Consider the following 19,136-nt stretch of genomic DNA (forward strand, 5'->3'; position numbering starts at 1 on the left):
ATTGTATCTTTGAAGTTTAGTGTTTTGTGTTAGAAATGGTGCCAAAAGATGATTATTTCCCCACCCCTTTCATATATGTCATTCATGTTGCACGTTCAACAACGTTTGCCACATGTATAACGTACATTGTTACATGTTTACATTAGGGTTCATGTTTAATGCCTAACGTTGCATGTTTAACTTTAATTGTTGCATATCTCATATTATTTTTTTACGTCTAAATTACATGCTTTATGTTTACATCACATGTTGCATATTTGAAGTATTGTGCTTCATGTTAGAAATGGTGGCAAAAATGATTATTTTCCTACCCTTTCATGTATGAGTTCATGTTGCATGTATAACATCATCTATCACATGTATCACGTACTCTGTTGCATGTTTATATTAGATCATGTTTAATTTCTAATGTAGCATGTTTAACTTCAATTGTTGCATATCTCACATTATTTTATATATATATATATATATATATATATATATATATATATATATATATATATATATATATAAATTTCATGTTTCATATTTACAACACATTTTCATATTTGAGGTATGGCGTTTCATATTAGAAATGGTGCCAAAAATGATTATTTTCTGTCCGTTTCATGTATGATGTTCATGTTGCATGTACAACATCATTTGTCACATGTATCACGTACTCTGTTGCATGTTTAAATTAGACTAATGTTTAATGTCTAGCATTGCATGTTTGACTTTAATTGTTGCATATCTCACAGTACAAGAAAAAGTACCAATTATGACAGTAAAAAACTATCATCTTAGGGGATGGATGACAACTGTACTTACCGTCATCATGACCAACGTCAAAAAAAGATGACAAAACAATATTTAAGCTCTTCAAATTTCTTAATTTCTTTCTGTTACATCTAATCTCTCAAGTTTTAACTTTTGTATATATTTAAATTCATCATTTTAGTTAATTTTCATATTTGATCTAAACAAATAAGATTTTTTCTTTTGAGTATGTTATATTTTGAAGATCTGAACGATTATTCTATCTTTATTTAAACAATTAACTTATTTAAAACTTATTCAAATTTAAAATTAATTGGCAGTAAAATTATTTTTATATTATATTTTTTTAAGTTAATTACTTTTTAAATTGGACAAACTTAAAAATTTTAATTCGTAAATCAATCCACAAAATGGTGGATTGGATATAGATTGGGTCAAATCCGCATTCGATCCGTAAACATATGGATTGGATTTGCATTGAATTTCACCAATTCATTAATTAGATTAGATTGAAAATTTATAATTCGCAAAAATATGGATTGGATATGAATTGATGTTCAACCCACAAAATATGATCCACGAACACCCCTAATCCTTTTAACACCCTTTTTCTTTTTTTGCATAACTATAGTTAAAGACAAACATATAATTAAACTCATCTACCATTTTTATCTCTACCCTTCTCTTCAATCTGATGATCCTCAAGCAAAATTTTAATTCATTCGAGCATTTATAAATTAGACATAAATTCTATAAGTTAGTAGCAAGAATAAGGGCCGAAAACTTAAAAGACAGATACTATTGCTTTAGTTATAAGGTCCATCGCAAGACTGCAATTTTGCATAGATGAGGAAACAAGCAGTGACGAAGAGACAATGGCGAGCATGAACACGGATAGGGTCAGGTACCACACCTCTGGCACTAGACTTATAACTGGTTTTGGAGACATCTTAGACGCTGGTTAGCTAAGTAGATCCCCCTTCTACTCTCTACTCTGCTTCCAGCTTAAGTCTGAGTTCAATATTGGTTTTGTTCATTTAAGAGAAACTTTGTTGAAGATCTGTCTGAAAGGTAAGAGCTGCAAAATCTTCATTTGTCTTCGGATCAATGGTATTGATACGGTGTATTCGTTTTCTTGAAACAATAATTAAACAACTCTTGAAAGGACTTTGTTAGTGGTGTCTCCCTCTTTCGTTGTGTTCTCTCCCTAACACTTTTGTTTTTGTTTTTTATAACTTCCTATCTAAATTTAAATAAATATTCTTTTCAATCTCATTTGACGTTAGTCTTAATAATTGAAAATCTTTTGCGGTATTGACGTATGAACAAATCGCATCAACAATAGCTATTCTATTCTTTTCACAATATTATGAAAATTAAAAATGATGATACTAGGGTGTAAACAAATTTAAGGTTGAAATTGTAAATGTAGAGGGAAGTGGGGTTTTATTAGGAGATTACAGGGGTGCTAATAGTCTCCCTCAAATTTTAATAGGTCCCTCCACGTGAAACAAGAGATCTAATTAAATGGGCTAATAAAAGAACCCAAAAGTAAGCCCGGAGAAGTTACAAGATTTTGCTCATGGTAGAGAATCGGATTTAAGACATTAGTTCTAATACAGTTTTAGAGAAATTGTTTGACCTAAAAATTTAAATTAATAGGTAAGTGTTCAATAATAATATTAAAGATAAGTTTTATTATAAATAATTTCCCATACCTGTAGACATGATCCATGCATTTTCTAAGCTCTGGCTGGAAATATCTGGAAATTCCAAGGCGCTGCAAGCGATCCACAACCCATAGTTGCTCGAACAAATCAATTGGATACGAGAATGGGACTGTATATACAACAATATGTTTGCATGTATATGTATAATTAGAAAACCGAACCATCTTAAAGTTACATTTGGTTAGGAATTGATAAAATAAAAGCGTTTTATCATAACAATATATATACCTCCACTATTGAATCTTTGAACAACTTGTGTTAAATATTTCAAGCAGTTATTATCTTTTGTTTGCATGAAAGCATAGGCAGTGGAGGATAAAGAGCACAAAAATGAGCCATCTTGAAACTGCAATTTCAGAAGCTTTTCCCAATCCATGTTTGGCATTCCTTCCAAGCTAAAGAGTAGAGTTGTGGGCACACTATGCATTTTGTCTATTGGTATCCTATCACAGCTACAAAAAATAAATAAATAAATAAATAAAATAGAAATAATTAATAAAGATTTACATTCCACTCATAAAAAATCAGGGGAAAAATTTAAAAGTCACAAACATGCAATGTGAGTTTTGAGTCTATGTACTTTTTGAGCTTGAAATTTCTCATGGCATAGACCTTTTGCAAGACATGAGAATCATAGGGAATTTCAATATCCAAACCGCGAGCTATTTCAAGAAGGGAAGGGAAAGCAACTTCAAAACCGGCAGTTGTGTGTTCCTCATTCTCATTTTCAAGCTTCCATAAGTTTTCTCTCAAGAATGAAATTCCTAATAGTAATCACAAATGAAAGTGCTGCAATGTTAGGCTTAATATAAACCAAACCTTAACAAAATAAATTTGTTCATTTTTAGGTGCATGTGCTTTTTTTTTTTTTTTCATGTAGACACACTATTAAATCATACAGTTTAATAGTTAATGGAAATAATTCTATTAAACTGCATAATTTACCCCTATTTAAAATAATAATCTTCAACTTACTACTAAAAACATGAAAACATTATCCTCATTCACTGTTAAGAAGATTTAAAAAAAAAAATCAATGTGCCCCATTTGTCATCATTTCCTAACGAAAATGGAGGCAAATTGAAATTTTTATATTTTTGGAAGTAAATTAAATATTATCATTTTATCTAGGAGTGAATTAAAGTTACCGCAAAAATAATAATCATAAGTCTGATCCCAAAAATAAACTAGTCAAATACATCGAAAACAAAAAATAAAAGTTAACAGAATGTTTTACCGACATGAGATTTTAATAGATTTAAAGATAAGGAGGTGGGCCGAGAAATGGTTAATTTTGACAAACAACAATAATTTTTCATTTCGATCTTCAAAATACCTTTTTCACACTAATCGAGATGTGCATCCCATGATTTGAGAGCTACAATACAAGCCAAAGTGTTGATCAACCGATCATGGGCTAAAAAGACTTTATCATCACCCCATGAACCGTGGGGGAGTTGATTATCGGCAATCCACTTGAGGCATGATGGGAATTGAGGAGCGTTAATATCACTGCCATCAATATTTTTAATAAGAGCAACCCATGCTGTGTCATATGCCGATATGCCCAACTCTCCATCGCCCATGGAGCCCAACATTGATTTAATGATGCGGACGAGTTTCTTAATCTCATTTGATACTGAAACCTTTACACCAAAATAAAGAGATTAGCAAAGGGTTTTAAATTTCGGGTGCAAGTTATAGTTTAAGGACACAAATTTAAGATCCTTCAAACAGCGGAGGGCTATACTGGTTTAACCCGAGTAGCTTTCGAAAACTTCAACAAAGTCCTTACTAAAAAAAGAAATATTAAAATTGGAATTCAGAAATATTATTTTAATCCCTTATGAAAATAAATAATTCCGTTTAATTTATAAATAATTTACCTTCTGTTTTTCTTTAATATTTCTTAACTCTACACAATCATTCTCTAGAAATTAAAAAATAAGGAGTTTGCTATTCAATTTTTGTACATTAATTACTCAGGTTTTCTTATATAAATAACAAAATCACTATAAACAACTTTGATTACTATCTTCGGCTATCATCAAATTTCAAGTTCTTTTTTTTAATTATAGTAACTAATCTTTTTATTAGAAAAAATATATTGCTCTAGCCAGTCATCAGATTAACTGCTAGCTTTGCCACTGCCTTCCAAAGTGAAGAAGAGTTGAACGTTTAGATGAGTAGAGAGAATCAAAATTTCTTAAACAGTTTCTATGATTCTATCAATTGCATAAAATTGTATGTTGAAAGGGAAAAGAAAAAAAAAATCACCTCAAGTGCTCCTAGGTCGTCCACTGTTGTCGCATTACACTTGATCACTGTACAGGACATTCTGAAATACGTTAGCATTTTTTCATTTTCTTTTTCTTAATGTGTAGACGTTCCAATATGATGAGGACGTCTGAATTTTTGTTTTTAAATGTGAACCGCTTTAGGGAAGAAGAAAATCATTTCCTTTGATGCATATTGATTATATGCAACAAAATTTTGTGTCATAGACGCCAGTTTGGTAATGATCATATACAATAATAATTATATCCTTAAATTTATTGATAATTTAAAAAAAATAAAATATTAATGGTAAAATTTATTTTTAAAATCAAATTTTAACAAATTTATTTTTTAAAATCTGCTATAAAATGGTATAATTTTGCTAAAAGCAATTTTAAGAAAATATTAAAAAACACTAAAATTAGTTTCTAACTTCTTTTAAATCATTTTTTTAAAATTGCTATAGTTTATACATACATACCATTTGAAATCTATTGGGAGCCTAAAAATATATATTTTCTAGCACTTCTCATAGGACTGCAGAGTAAAAGCTCGAAAAACCTACTCTTACGAACATTAATGTATGTAATTAGTGCATAACTATGTTCATGTAAAACTAACAAATCCAGCATTATATATACTAATTAAATTAGTCAATTTAACTGCACCCATCTCACCTCTGTGAAGACTGGATATAGAACTGCTTTTGCATATTTCGCGAATATAAAGGTTTACTCGTCTGTCTTTAGTTCTGATCAACAGCTGACCACCCGTAAAAATAGGAAAAAGATCAATTTAATTGACAATTTCTCTTTAATTCCTTGACAGAGTCGAGCGAGCCCCAAACTCACATAAATTGGAGACATTTTCTCAAAAATTTCTGTGGAGTCCATGCATCAGAGCACGTATTTTACGGTTCTTATTTCTTAACTTAGTATATCTTACGAGACGTTTAAAACGTGCAACGCCAAAGTTATAATTAATTTATAGCAAAAATATTGTTATCCATAAAAAAAATATATGACTGTTGTTACACACAAATGTTGCATTCCCACTAATTTACCTCCCACCTAGAATAACAATCTTTAACTTATATCCCAAGGTCCTGAAAACATCAATTTATGTTTAATTACTATTAAAAAAAAAGAGGGTAAATGAGAGGCGTGTTCATGAAATATTTTTTTTCTTCTTAAAAGTGAATAGGGACAAATTGATGTTTTCAAAACTTTAAAAAGTAAGTTAAAAATTGTCATTTTAAGTGGGGTAATATCTCATTGATCAAATGCATATTGTAAAAGCCAAGCATAATATCTCATTGATCTAGTAGTACACGGAGTTTCTATTTCCAAATCGGAAGATACATATCGGTGGAATTAAAGACATATCTACAAGTGAAAAACAAATTAAAAAAGTAATTAGCAGTATCAAATATGAGTGTGATAGAGTGAAATATACTTTAAATAAATTTGGGGAAAAAAAGAAGAAGTTGACTTACTTGAGAAACAAAGTTGTGGAGAATGATACTTATCGGAGAAAGAGAGAGCCGCGGGGGAGAGGCGAAGGTAATTAACAGACATGGCTTTTTGTTTTGTTTATTATTGTGTAAGTGAAGAGAGAGGAGCTGTTGCCGCCATTTTATAGCAGTATTCTGCCTTCATCATTCGAAAGTACTCTAGGAATCCTTGTCACCTTGAAACTTTCCGGCCTTACATTAATTAATTTAGAATAAAGATAACAATACCCCGATTTAGGATAATTGTCATGATTTTTAGGGAGACCTTATCGTTTCAAAAAATGGTCACGCATAATCCCCGTTCTCGAGAGACACATGCCCCTCTTTTGTGTTAAAAAATAATAAATAACACACAATGGTGGACCTACAAACAATCCAGCAAAAGTTCATTCATACCCCTTTAATTTTTATAGTTCTTCATATAATGCAACTTTTATTTTATTCACGTCTCCTTTTCAACTATTTTTTTTTTTTCAATTAGAATTAGAGACTTATTTTATAAAATGATTAAATTACATATTTATTGAATAAATTGAAACCATTAGGGTGTGAAATATTATTACTACTTTAACTTATTATAAGAAAATGTTAAGATGCAGTCTAATTGAAAAAATAAAATAAAATAAGGTACGTCAATATATTATAATATAACGTCCTCACTAATATTAGAAAGTTACAACATGACATAATAACAATCAACAACATTTTGTATAATTTCATGGTTTGTTTTCTTCACAATCATTTATACTTTTTTATTAAATTAAATTATTCAAATATTTCACATTCTCTATCACTAAAATAAAATAATTTTTGTAAATAATCTTTTTAATATACAATTTTAATAATTTATATATATATATAGTAATTTTCTGATCCAGAATTTAAAGTGCGGGAAAGTCTGAGAAAACTTTAAATCACACGGTTTTAAAAGTTTACAGTTTTAAACTTTTAAAACCATGCGATTCTAAAACTTTTTCAAACTTTTCCGCATTATAAAATTTTAGATTAAAATATTTATATATATAAATTTATAAATTAGCCAAGGTAATAAAAAGATTTGAATCTGCATTAATACACAGACTTTAATGTTGTCCAAAAATAGAATATAGTGACAATTTTAAAAAATAAGAAGACATTTGTGACTATTTCACTAAACTATCTTTTTTCTAATTAATTTGCCCAAATCTGTCGATTATTATGCTCCCCTGCTCAGACTCTTTGTTAAACTCCTGCAAGTTGGTATCGTAGTTTTTTCATATTATAGGGAGAATGACGCAAGAATTTGAATTCTAAATATGATATAGTATATTATCCTGGTTTTATAGCATTATTGTATTGGAAATATAATCAATTCACTTTTGGGCTACAACATATTTATATTTATGTTAAATTACCGTTATGTTAAATTAAAAAAAATCATATTTATATTTATCATTAATTATGGTTCGTAAATAATATACATAATTTAACTATAAAATAAACTAGTTAATTTGTTAATTACTAACTAAATTTATTAATTTAAATAGATATTAATACATGTAAGAATAAGTCATTTAATTAGAAATCTAGTTCAATAGTGTAATATATATATTATGGACTTTTATGTCATAATTATAAAACTTTTGATTTTTCTTATTTTGCATGAATAAGAGGGGCCTTTAATGTTAATAACCTAAAATCACATCTAAGACATTATGCAAGTTTTGCGTTGCATGATGAATTTGAAAACGACAAAAAATGGGACACCAAACCTCAGAGGCAACGTAGTTGGACCCATCCTATATATAAATATAATCAGGGAAGGTCTAAGTTACGTTAAACGTAACTTACAACCCTCTCACAATAATAATATCATTGATGAAACCGAGTACTATTACTATGAGGTGCGCCAGCCATATAATCAATTCACTTTTGGACTGCAACAGATGGCACCATATGTTTCGTTTTTGGACGAATTACCTTTTTTTGGTTTGGTTCACCAACCTTTGAAAATTTTGAGATAGTCAAATTGCTGATTCATTTGATAACTCCAGTATTATGTGTTTTATTTCTTCTGTTTGAAAAAGTTGTTCTTACTGCTTAGCTTTTTGCAATTTTAAAAAAATTCTCCGTCGTGCTTATAAGTTATTGGTACACTTATTGGTACACAATCACATGATTCATGAACTTAACTTTGTTTAAATTTTTTAAAAGAATAAAAATAACTTTTTATTAGTAATTGTCCCGCCTGTAGCCCGTCCCGGGCTACAGCTCTATAGTTGTAGCTTTTGGCAAAATCATTTATTCTTTTCATTAGATTTATTTAATTTTTAATTTGTCCGTTTCAATCTCATTTTCTATCTCTAGAGGTGGCCAATGGACCGGACGGCGAGAGGCACGGCACAGACACGTGTCCGTACAGCACGACATAGACATGTACAGCACGGCACAGACACGATTAGAGCACGCGAAAAAACACACAATAAGCACGTTTCATTTTTTAATAAAAGTAAATTTAAAATTTTATGATTTTATAAATAATTTGAAACTGAATCTTTTAATATATTTATTAGCTCAAGTTTTTTAAATTTATTTAATTCGTAGTTTTAAAAAAATTATAATTGATTTATGTTTATAATTTATTAATAAATAATTGATATCATGATTTTAATAAATAAAATTATAAATATCATAATTTTATAAATATGTATTAATGTTATTATAAACTATAATATATAGCTCTACGTAATTCCAAGTTAACAATTAAGTTAACCCTTAAAAAATTATTATTATTATTGTTGTTAAGTACTAAAAAAGAATTGTAATACCATAAAGTCAAGCTTAGTAACTAATATTACATTATCTTATTATTATTAATTTATTATTATTAAATATGGACTTGAGTTTTAAATTTTTTATTCTATTAAATTTGAATAAAGGCATATGGATCCAAAAAAGTACGTAGGCTTAAAAAAATAAGACGACTACTTGGCATGCATTCTTAAAAAAATAAAAAAGGAAAAAAAAGTTAGTGGACTTTTTTTCCTAGGCACGGCACGTGTGCCTAGCCGAGCCTAAGAAAAAAATTAGGCACGACACTAAACGCATAGTGGGTACAGCACAACATGAGTATGAGCACGCGTTGACTTCCTTTGATGTGCCTGGGCTGACATGGCACAACCTGTTGGCCATCTCTAATCTTAAGCTCTCACTCTTACGTCTTTACGCTCAAACTATGATAACCGGGAAAAAAAAAGGTATCTTTTAGTATTGAATACTAATTCTTTTGATTAATTAGTTTCTTTTATTTTCGATCAATGGTACTTTCAATAAAATTTTATTTTTATTATTAATGCACGTATCGATTGAAGATCGAGCTTAGGATTGAGCACCTAAGAAAGATTTCTTCCTCTCACATGCGGATAAGAGTTCAGCCCTTTTAAGATGGGCTAATTTTCTTCAAATCATTTAGAAATATGTTTGACCCATTTTCAAATTAGATTTCTGAATTGCAGAGATTGTCAGTTTCTCCAAAATTAATATATATCATTTACTTCTATATTGTTTCATAATAGTTAATTATCATATTAGCAGTATAGTTTTATAATATTATCCTTATTTTCAAATATTCTTTTATCCATATTTATTATAAATTAAATAAATCATATAAATGAAAATTGAAACAAAAAAATTAAGCACTAAAAATAAAAAATATATCTTTTAATGCAAAAAAATTAATAATAAGATATATTTCTTATATTTTTTGTTAATTTTTTATATAATTTTCTTACAGTAAATGCATTTTTTATATGCTCAATATAAATTATCAAGCAAATGACCCATTTTCTCCATTTTTCCTCTAATTTTTTTTGTGTCAGATGGTTTTTGGATATTACGGAAATAATGGGGGATAAGTGGTATATATATCTTGTTTGTTAATATTGTATTTTTCTTTTTGTTAATATTGTATTTTTCTTAGCTCCAAAACAAGATTTAAATTCGAAAAATATTAAAACAACTTATTTTTTGTATCAGTAGCGGTTTTTAGGGTCGACAAATTAAGTGCTTGGGCTGGTCTTTTTTAAGCGCAGGCCCAAGTCCATTAGAGTAGAAGTGTAAGGGCTGGGCTTGGGGCGGGCCCACTGCTAGCCTGGGGGACTTGGGCCGAGCTTGGGTTTTAGTTTTTTTTTAAATTTTTTAAATTGTTATAAATTTGAAATGAGTTAATAATAATGAAGTTGTTATAATCAATAATAAATTAAACAAAATAAATATTTCAAAATGAAATAATAAATAAAGAAAATGAAGCAAATAAAAGTTTAGAGATCTAATTTTTTGGTATTGGATTCTCTAATTCAAGCACTTTCTTAATTTATTAAGACTTAAAAAATAGTTTAGTATTATAATTTTAAGTTTTTTGATTCATTATGGATATATAAAATAGGGATTTAAGCTTTTCTTAATTTTCTATTATTTTTAAATTTTAATTTATTATTCTAATTTATAAATTTATTTTTTTAAAAAAAATAAAAGGTTTGCACCTGATTCAGACTTTTTTTCCTAAGTATTTATCCAGATCCACATGTAAGAGACTCAGGCCAAAACCCATAGGAAAGGGCTAGGCCGGCTTGGGCTTGGGTGAAATCAGGTTTTTTTGCCATCCCGACAATTTCAGTCCAAATTTACATCATTTTTTATTTAATAAATAACTTTTATACGAAGATATCGTGTCGGATTGATCACAACGAAAAATAGCAAACAAATCGGCTCAAGCAAAGCAAACTAGAATCTTCATAGTTACTATTAAAATGAATCTTCAAAGCTATCATTTTGATTGCTTCTTAGTCTGGTTCAGACTTTTGAATTTTTCAAGATGAGAGTGAAGTTACAAACTTATGCCTACTATTAACAATTTAATATCTTAAAAATTAAGTGGCATGTATTCTAAGGGTACAAACTAATGATGCATTTACTAAATTCAAATTAAAATGGATTGAAATAAGAATGGTTTAGAATTCAAATAAGAAATTTGAATTAGAATAAATTATTTACTTGAGCTGCAAGAATTGGAATCGAAATGAATTGTATTCCCATAATTCCATTAATGCGTTCACTTTTTTTTTAGAATCGGAATTAATTGTTAGACATTACTAAAATACCATTTGTTAATTATTGTCACTAATATTATTTGTATGTGTTATGATAATAACAATGATGAGAATAAATTAATAATAAAACTAAAAATAATGATAATAATGACAATAATATAAATTAAAACAATAAAATTAATAAATTTTAATAATAATTAATATTAATATTAATATTAATGGCAGTAGTAATAACAATTAAAATAATCAAATTAATAAATTTTAATGATAATAATGAAATTAATGACGATGATGACAACAACAATAATAATATTAAAAGTAATGAAGGACATATTTGTAAATAATACAAAATTTCTGGGTATTTTCATTAATTCTATAGGGACCAAAATACAAAAATGACAGAACTTGATTGAGGGCAATTTGGGGATTAGGAAAATTCAATGGGGGTAAATGGATAGTCTAGGAATTGGAATTTGATTCCTAACCCTCCAAAATGAAACCTATGCAATGATTCCTAGATTTGTAGGTCCCCCAAGATTCCGATTCCAATTCCAACTCTAATTTTGTGAAGTAAATATTGTCAATGATTCTAATTCTGGATTTCGATTCCTCAATTCAAGAACTAAACACACCCTAAAAGTTTCTTAATTAATTATACATCTGAATCCCCTCATTCTTTTACTATTAAGTCACGTAATATTGTCACTTACATCAATTTAAGAATTGTACCTAACAACCTAATGATGCGTTTACTAAACTGGAATCGAAATGTGCTAGAATCGGAATGGGCAGGAATGGAAATGAGTTGAAATAGGGATAAAAAATGAGAATTAGAATAAATTGTTTACTTGAACTATAGGAATCGGAGTCGGAATGAATTAGATTGTTACAAATTACAAAAATATCCTTAATAATAATGACAATAATATTAATTAAAACAATAAAATAAATAAATAAATAAATAATAATAGTAGTACCAGTAGTAATAAAAAATAATGAAATTAATAATAACAAATTTTAATAATGATAAAATTAATAAAATAATAATTAAAATAATAAACTTAATATATTTTAAGAATAGTAATGACAATTACAATAATAAATAATGAGTACATTAATAAAAATTAAATAAATTTTAACAATGTTAATATTAATAAAATAATAAAATAAATAAATTTGAATAAAATATTATTAAAGCAATAATAATGACATCATCATTTTTGTTACTATTACTACTGTTATTATTTAATAATGATAATATTAATAAAATAATAATAACAATATTTATAACAATTTAGATAATAAATTTGAATAAAATAATATAATAATAATAATAAAATTAAAAAAATGAATTAATTAATAAAAATTAACAAATTTTAACAATGTTAATGTTAATAAAATAATAAAATAAATAATTTTGAATGAAATTATACTAAAACAATGATAATGGCATTATTATTATAATTAATAGTAGTGTTCTAATAATAATATATTATTATTGAAGGGGGTATTTTGGGAATATTGAAATATAAATGAGGGTAGAATTGGAAGTTTGGCAGACTCATTCCCAACTCCCTAGGAATCAATCTCCCACTCCCCATTTCCAAATTGTGGTGGGCCTCGTGATTCCGATTCCGATTCCAATTCCCGTTATTTTGCGAAGTAAACGCCGTCAATGATTCTAATTCCGGATTTGTATTCCCTAATCTTGAAAGTGAACTCACCATAAAAGCATTTAAGAATTGGGTTAATTTCGTGTTACCCTCTAGTGAAGTGACAATCTTCAAACTACCCCCTTATTATTGAAAATATTAATCTACTCCTAAAACTCGTTATCTTTAACCATTGATCGTCGTAAACTCATAAAAGTACGAAAGTATCCATACCCTAATAAAATATTCTTGTAACGGCTTTGTAAGGTCAACAAAAATAATTGATATATGTTAAGTCATTGAAAATGTAAAAAGTTAACTATTAAAATATTAATGTGTAAATAGTGAATAAATGATTAAAAAAATGTGGAAATGACTTTATGGGCCTGAAAAGTAATTAGTTTCCTTGAATTAGACATATTAGTTAGGGAAATTACAAGTTATGCCATCGTAGCCATCGTATGCAAATTATAATAAATGACATAAAATTTTACACGTGTCCAACTAGTTCAAAATTCAAATTGACTGTGCATAGCATTGCTTCATAAATTTACAAAGACCTCTGTACACAACCCACAAGCCCCAAAGCATCGAAATCCAGCTATTGGTGCAAACGCTTCAATGAAGCAGTGAGAATGTCATCCTCTAAGGGAAGCTCCAACAACTTTTTTGATAAATATAAAGAAGAGAAGTTGCAAGTGAACGGCAAGGTCATCAAGTTTAGAAACAAATTGTGTACTGATTATGGTGAACGAGTCACAATCAAAATTTCTGAATATGCTACAAATCCTAAGAGGCTTTATTACAAATGTAAAAGGTCGGGTTACGATTACTTTAGGTGGTGGGAACCATCTAACTTTGAGTACAAGGTAATTACAAGAGGGTTGGGTAAGTTGTAAGATGAAGAAGAGAACCACTCTTTCTATCATAAAAATAAGAAGTTCACAACAATGACCACCAAGCTTGTTGCAAAATTAGACAAGATGAAGAGCTTGCTATATACCATCATCATAATGCAACTACTATGTATTATGTACATTTATCATCTTCGGTAGAAAATAGATAAATAGGATGACTACAAGGCTTAAATAATAGAGTTAAATAAGTAGAACACAAACATAAGTAATGAAAATGATGTATTTCCTTATCAAAAGCTGTAGTTCATTACATTAATAGTACATGAGTTGTTGTACATGAGCTGTTGCACATAAAGTAATAAAAATGATGTATTTCATTATCAAAAGCTATAGTTCATTACATTGATAGTGCTGTTGTTCCTTTATATATGTAGGTTGCAATGAATATTTCATAAAAAAATCAGGTGAATGTCTGTACATTTCTATTGTTGCTTCTCATACCTTTGTCTAAAATATGAATTGCAACACACCCAAAATATAAGCTAAATTTCTTGCTTTCCAACTGTCATATTCATTAATTGCCATAATACACTATCATATATATAAAGTTACACAAAATGACCAGCATAATTTATTGGTAGTGAATATGTAATTAATGAATGAATGATACTGCCCTATGCCTTTATTTGCATCATACTCTGCAATAAAACCCAGCAATAATATTTTACAAACAATTTAACACAATTCATGAAATTGAATACTATCATTGCAAGACATTTGAACCCAACAAAATGTTGAACAACTTATAGCAAATATAAAGAACTAATTTGCCCTTTGGATCTCCCTTTGTCTTTGTTGCAGGATGGGCTGATCATGAAATGCCTCTTGAACTAGCTATTTCTTCTATAATTTGAATTCTTTTTGTAGGTGGTGTTCTAAATGCAGCTTCTAATGTTTGTCCAACTGGTTGTTTGTTTGCTAAACCCCTTGTTGGCACTTATATTTTGACCAGCAAACACAACATATTCATGAACATGTATTGTAGAAACTTATAACACATGTTTGTAACAAATTGTAAGTGCATAAAATTTCAACTGATAATAGAGCTTCAATTTACACTATAAAAGCCTCTAAAGTATGTTAGCTAACATGGTTCAAAAAACAAACATGCTCCTAAACTTAATCATCAAGCAAATACCATAACTGATTCTTAAATAAAATGAAGATTAACAAATTTGAACCAAAATTAAATAAGAGTAGTGAATAACTCAAAACTGAAGTTATAACAGTTGCTACACTAATTTTAAACAAAGTTACTCATGTCACATTGACATTACACCTACACTAAAATATATTAAAAACTACCTTATATTGATAAACAAACAAAATCAGTAACTTCATCTTCTAGATATTAAACATATGTTATGCCTTTGAATATAAATGTTAAACAAACCTGATACAGCGTGAGCACTTCCTACAATAGTAGATGGTTCTGTTGGTGTTGCTGCTGGTGTCGATGTGGGTGTTGTACTTAATGGAGCAGCAAAACCTCTTGGTTGTGTAGATGTGTTTGTCTTTGGCCTTGAGGCAAAAACATTCATTCCTAGATATGATGCACCGGAGCTTGAAGCTGCTACTAAGGTCTTCGATGCGTCTAAATTTCACGAATGTAATAAAATGTCATTAGCCGATAATAACTGCTGGTTATAATTGGGTAAAAAATATAAATTTATCAGCCAAGTCAGAGTATAAGCTTTACCATCATTGTTCTAGTCTTCTTGCTTGCATTGGCTGGATTATGAGGACAATATCTTATATTTTGGCCGATGCCTCTGCAATATGTGCATGAAACCGTGAATTTTCTCCTGTAGGATGGCACTTCACTAGCCTCCCTTCTTCCATAAGTCTTGGGCTTGCCAGGTGGTCTTGATATATTTGGAGGTAAAATTTCATTGGCCTCTATGTGTGGCCACTTAGACTTGTCTGGCAAATGATGAATGATATCTGCATAACATTTTAGATAAGTTTTTTTTTTTGTAAGCAAGCAAAAATATATGGCTCATAAGTAGCCCTTAAATGAGCAATACAAGGCATCGCATGACTGCATGGTAGACCACTAATTTGTCACAACCTACAATCACATGTATGCTCCTCTAAATTAACCATATACGATTTCTTATTATTGGCCATATAAGACTTGCTAGTATCCTCGACTTCAAACAGTGCCTCATTTGCTGGTATAACATGACAAAATCTTTCAGCCTTGAATAATTTGTTCATCTTCTTATTGATGTAAAAAGGAACTTCAGTGTCCATCCTTGACATTCTAACTTTCTTTCTATGATTCATTATATCATCTTCTTCTTTATATGCTCCATCATGGTGATTATTGATGCCTTTCTTATATCTTCAAGCCATGCATTTTAACTATCAGTCATGGTTTTTGTTGTATGATCACATTTGACTGATTTATCAGAAGCATGAATTGACCAATATTTTGGGTTAATTTTTCTTAGCCAATCGAAAACATCTGCATCAACCGTCATTATATTGCTCATTGCTTCCATAAAATCATCCTTATTTGTGACTTTGATTGCTTTTTAGTACTCATCTTTCAGCTGTACATTGGGAAACATTTGCGTTTGGTTGGAAAATACATGCCTTGCACAATACCTGTTAAGGAAAAAAGAATTGAAAATGTTAATTTTGGGCTACCCCAAGGAAATGACAACTTCAAATTCCCCCTCCCCCCCCCCTTTCAAGTTTTGACACAATCAAGTTACTCTCATATCACTTCGATCACAGTTTATTAGATTATCATATAAAGTTATAAATGTGTAGAAAAGTTGAAGTGTATAATACATCAATAAAAGTCAAAATTATATTGTTTTTAAGATTGTACACACTTATTTTGTGATCCGTAAAACTCCAAGTTTAAAGCATTAAATACATTTTTTTTTGTCTATCTGTCATGAAGGTTAACTCCCTTGAATCAGCCGAGTACTCTTTCAAATGCCTCAGAAACCATGTCCAACTATCAGTGTTCTCATATTCACATACACATACGGCCAATGGAAAGATCCATTGGTTTGCATCAAGTGCAATTGTTGATAACATGACACCTTTGAATGACATCCATTAAGACTAATAAATGGTCTGCAACCTGCCTTGAAACCCTTTCTAAGCCTTGGGAAACTAATAACGAACCTTTGGAACCTACACTTGCATGCAGAGGTGCCTGATTTTGTAATTTTAAGTATTGGTAGTGCACTTAACATATGTTGTTTTATGATGTGAATATAGTCCCAAAGGTCTTTAAAGCTCTGAAATGGTCTCTACCAGCTGTTAACTCAAAAATTTTTCTTTTGGCCTTATAAGCTTTCTATGCATTGACCTCAACTCCATACATCTATTTGATGTCAATGATCATATTTTTCATAGCAAATGAAGAATCAACAATGATTTTCTTTTGGTACTTTCTGACAATCTAAACAACTGTTGCCTCTAGATTTTTCGCAATCCTCTAACATGTATGAGCATTATTAAAACTTTTATTTTGGAAGTATTCATCGTGTCTCTGCAATGAAGCATATACCTTGAAAGGATACTTAGATGCATAATAATGACATGGTATCCATCTTCTTTTAAATTTCACTCTTCTACCTAGAAAACCTTTTTTAATATAAAAATCTTGAAGAGCCCATGCAAAAGACTTCATGTTTTTAAAAACTATTCCAACCCTGAAGTCCATTGGATCTATACCGTACTCAAACATTTGATCCCCCCCAATACATGAGACATTGCAAGTAATGGATGCTCATCATCTGATGATTGCATTAGACCGAATTTAGCATTATCACTTTCATAACCCTGTAACAAGCCATTACTGTTATCATTGCCATCATTATCATCATCATTATCATCACATTTGCCACTACTGTTGTGTCTTGCTTCTTCATTATTAGCATCATTTTCTAAATCAGACCATAAATGAAACTCGTCTTCAACACGAGAAAGGCAAATCATCCATTGTTGTCTGTGTTGAAGGACCAGTACCTGATGAATTTCTAGATTGCCTTGTCTTTCTTGGCTTAGGCCTGGTTTGAACAAACTCATTATCTATAGAATTTAATTTTCTTTTCTTTTCACTTCTCTTCAAAGGCTTAACAGGTACATGTTGTTTCTTCTGCCTCTACTGTGCAATCCTTTGAGAAGCCCTTATCTGGAAAGAATCAGATTTTCTTTTGTTGGCACGCAAATGAGATGGCTACAATTTACCACTTCTCCCCTTTATCGTATTTGACTCCTTTATAATTGTCTCAGATTGTTCGACTTGGTCAACTTGAGTTGGAAATTCAAGCTGCAATGTAGGTTCGTGATTAAGAGTTCGTGGTGTTTGTTCTGGTGGTATTAACTTCACAGGTTCAACCATTGGCTGGAAATATGTTGATGTAGCAGGAGGTACTGGTACTATGGTAAATTCTAAAACGAATTAACCCTTTGTGAATTATTGTCTTAAAAAAATTGAGACAATAATAGATTTATTTAATTGCACCCAACCCAAGGTCATCATCATCATTTTCATCCCCCAATAAAACATTATAGAAATCATCAGTCACATCATATCTTTCTCTGGTTTACATGTATGAGTAGTTGCATGTACTGGTGTTTGGTCAATTTTGGGTTAACTGTTGGAGTAGGCAATGAAGTTTGGTCATAATCTGGGTGTGTGTTATTAAAATCACTGCCAAACTATGTTGTCGGCTGATCTTGTTTTATATTCGATTTCATTGGTGTTATAATCTTTTGAAGAGCCTGTTCTGTGGTTAATATATTGTCACTTGGCATATGTTGTTCAACTTCATGTTTAGGTGTTGTTTCAGATTAATGTATTGACTCAAGTGTAGATGGTAATGAAATGACATGTTCAGGAGTGGGGGTTGATGGACTAAGACGATCGGATCCAGGGCTAGGGGTAGGTCTCTTGCCTTTTCTTCTCTTCTTTGAAACATTCTTAATATTTCTACTACTAGCCTTACCAGGTGGTGGTTCAGCAGGTAGTGTTGCTTCTACGGCGATAATCTGAATATCATAATCAAATATTCTTTGTTGACCCACATACATCACATTCAACGGTAGCACCTCTATATATAAGTCAATCTTTGTGTACTTATTTTCGTTAAAAAAAAATTAACTTATATATTTCATAATCATTCTCTATTACTCTTTTTTTTTTCTTCCATTTCAGGGCAATGTAACCT

General features: G+C 29.8%; 1 pseudogene; it reads right to left on the reverse strand.

The window, feature by feature from the left end:
- Positions 1–1,565: 1,565 nt before the first annotated feature.
- Positions 1,566–17,991, reverse strand: LOC107176956 ((-)-kolavenyl diphosphate synthase TPS28, chloroplastic-like; annotated as a pseudogene).
- Between the last annotated feature and the right edge of the window lie 1,145 nt (positions 17,992–19,136).

This window comes from Citrus sinensis, chromosome 3 (assembly GCF_022201045.2).
Source record: "Citrus sinensis cultivar Valencia sweet orange chromosome 3, DVS_A1.0, whole genome shotgun sequence".
Taxonomy (NCBI): Eukaryota; Viridiplantae; Streptophyta; class Magnoliopsida; order Sapindales; family Rutaceae; genus Citrus; species Citrus sinensis.